Raw genomic sequence first — 2,944 nt, 5'->3', positions numbered from 1 at the left:
GAAAAAATAAATAAATAAATAAATAAATAAATAAATAAATAAATGGAACTCCTTGCAGTCATATATTAATTATCTATTTTGCTGAATGCCCATCCTGTGTCTACATCACAACACAAGATAAGTATTACTAACCCTATTTTATAGTGCAGAAAACTAAATCTACTTCAAAGTCACATAGTAACTCCCCAAAGCTAGCAGAGGATTTAAGGGTTTTCTGGCTCTAAAGTCCATAATTTCTCCACTATTCTACACTTCCTCTCTCATATGAAGAGATGGTACTTAGTGATACATGTAGCACAAATAATAAAAACTCAGAGACAGATATTGGGACTCAACCTGAAGATCAGAAAAGCAAAGCAGCCAAGCCACCAGAGAGCTCTTACCTCTTTGAAATCTTCAGATTTAAAGAGAGAAAGTTCTTCTAGTGCTGGGAGTAGAGGCATGCACCACTACCTGGCCTGTATGGTTGACTAGTGTGGCTGCTTTGCATTGGCCTTCAGGTAAGCTTTAGTTATTAAAACACAAATAATAAACCACTATAGTTATATCATCACAGGGATAGCTGATGAAATGTCACAGTGCGTAAAAGTGCTTGCTGGGCAAACTTGATGACCTGAGTTTGATTCCTGGATCTCCTAGTGGAAGAGCAAACCAACTCCTGAAAGCTTTCCTCTGACCTCCACTTGCTACCATGGGAAGCACACACCTGTACTCTCTGATGTGTATGTGACACACATACATACCACATGCATACACACTCATAATAAAGTTGTTTTTTTTTTTTTTTTTTGATGCAGGGTTTCTCTGTGTAGCCCTAGCTATGCTGGAACTCACTCTATAGACGAGGCTGTCCTGGAACTCAGAGATCCACCTGCCTCTGCCTCTTGAGTGCTGGGATTAAATGCGTGTGCCACTACCGCCTAGCTAACTATGGCAACTCTTATAAAGAAAACATTTAATTGAGGGTGGCTTGTTCATATTTTCAGAGGTTCAGTTCATTACGATCACGAAGGGGACAGTAGCAACGTACAGCAAATGTGGTGCTGGGGCTGAGAGTGCTACATTTTTCAGTCAACAGAAAGTTGATTGACTCACAATGAGGGAAGCTTGAGAAAAAGAGACCTCAAAGACCATCACTACAGTGACACAATTCCTTCAAGGCCGTACCTTCTAGCAGTGCCACTCCCTTTGAATAAAAACATATATGTGTTATACACTATATAAGTGTAAATCATACTTATTGATGAGTGAATTAAAATGTCTAATGTAAACAGGCATGGTGGTGTATGCCCTTAATCCCAGTAATTGGGTGAGGGAGAGGAAGGTGGACATCCATGAGTTTGAAACCAGTCTGCTTTCTGTAGAGTTTCCAGGACAGTTGGTGCTATAGTCCCCCCTCTCAAAAAAAAAAAAAAAAAAACCCCAAAAAACAAAAAAAAACTTTCTGGTTTAGAACCTGAACATTTTCAGACATCTCTAGCTGTCAGAAGGGTCTCACACCTAGAAAATCCAAACCAATCTCCCTGTGTCTTCCACAGTTTGAACCTAGTTTCTCTTGTATAACAGAATAAATGCAGTTCTTTTTCATACTAGCACCTCAAGTATTTGAGTACAATGATCAATGCTTTCAAGTTTTTCTAAGTTCTCTCAAAAAATTGCTGCTTCTAGTGTTTCCTTTGGCTATCTTCTTCCAACATGACTACACTGACTATCAATATCTATCTTCCCATAGGCCATTACGAGCAAGGATTTTTATAACCATTGACATTTAAATGTCCACATCTATTCTGTCTGCTGGGATTGCTTAAAAATATATGAAGAGCTGCTCAGCAGTGGCAGCACAAGCCTTTAATGCCAGCACTCGGGAGGCAGAGGCAGGTGGATCTCTGTGAGTTCGAGGCTAGCCTGGCCTATAAGAGTTAGTTCCAGGCCAGGCACCAAAGCTACACAGAGACACCCTGTTTCAAAAAAACAAAACAAAAAAACCACAAAACTATGTGAAGAGCAAATAAAAATACACAAATGACTACAAGACACCAACATCCCTATTAGCACCATTTTTTTGTCCCTTACAAAGTATTCACTCTATTTATAGTATCCTCCATCATACCTTTTGTGTTAGTATTCAGACATCTTTACTGGTCCTCTGCTGTAGCCACTAAGAGCATCACCTGTTTATATTCCCTTTTAAAAGGGCCCTGTCCACCTCCCACCTCTCTCTTCTCTGTCTCCATCTGTCTCTGTCTTTCTCCCTTCTGCTGCTCCTGTCCCCAGAGACTGTCCCCACTCCCCTTCACTCCTTTTACATTCCCTTTTCCTTCAAAACAAAACCCTCCAGGTGAACTCTTTCTCATGGCATTTTTCTCGTGCTGCTTTTACTAAATTATGACTTTTTTTCTTTTTTTAATTTTTGAGACATGGTGTCAAGTATCTTAGGCTAGCCTCAAACTCAATCCATAACAAATCCTTGAACTCCTTATCTTCCTGCTTCTACCCTCCAAGTTGTAGGATTAAATGCCAATGCCTGACTTTGTCAGATGATGGCCTTAATTCCAAGTTTCCAATGGCTCTTTTAGAGTTTGAGTACTTGGAAATCACATTTTTTTAGAACACTGTTCTTCCCTTCCAGCATTCCTTGGAAGGAAGACAAACAGAGCCAGAGAATAGACTGGAATGTTAAAATTGACTTATTCCTATTATCCTTGCTCCAGACCTGTTATCTCAAATTGAATAACCAGTGAGTCCTTTATAAAGGACGAAAAGAGAAACTTAAATTTAGATACATTCAAGTGTAGTCCCACATATCCACAAGTAGCAATAAGAATATGGATTTATAGATTTAATATCTACAATTAATGCCTAAAAATCTCAATATGATGAGAGAGAAATAATATCAAAAATCTTTTTTTTTTTTTTTTTTTTGGTTTTTCGAGACAGGGTTTCT

At 38.8% G+C, this 2,944-nt stretch overlaps 1 protein-coding gene across 1 annotated transcript in view; it reads right to left on the bottom strand.

Moving 5' to 3' along the window:
* Mrpl48 (mitochondrial ribosomal protein L48) overlaps positions 1-2,944 on the bottom strand; it is an 18,683-nt gene that overhangs the window by 14,609 nt on the left and 1,130 nt on the right. The gene's annotated exons all lie outside the window — the stretch shown is intronic.

The sequence above is a fragment of the Microtus ochrogaster genome, chromosome 22 (genome assembly GCF_000317375.1).
Source record: "Microtus ochrogaster isolate Prairie Vole_2 chromosome 22, MicOch1.0, whole genome shotgun sequence".
NCBI lineage: Eukaryota > Metazoa > Chordata > Mammalia > Rodentia > Cricetidae > Microtus > Microtus ochrogaster.
Note: the sequence above shows the minus strand (reverse complement) of the source record. Positions and strands in the feature narration are given on the sequence as shown.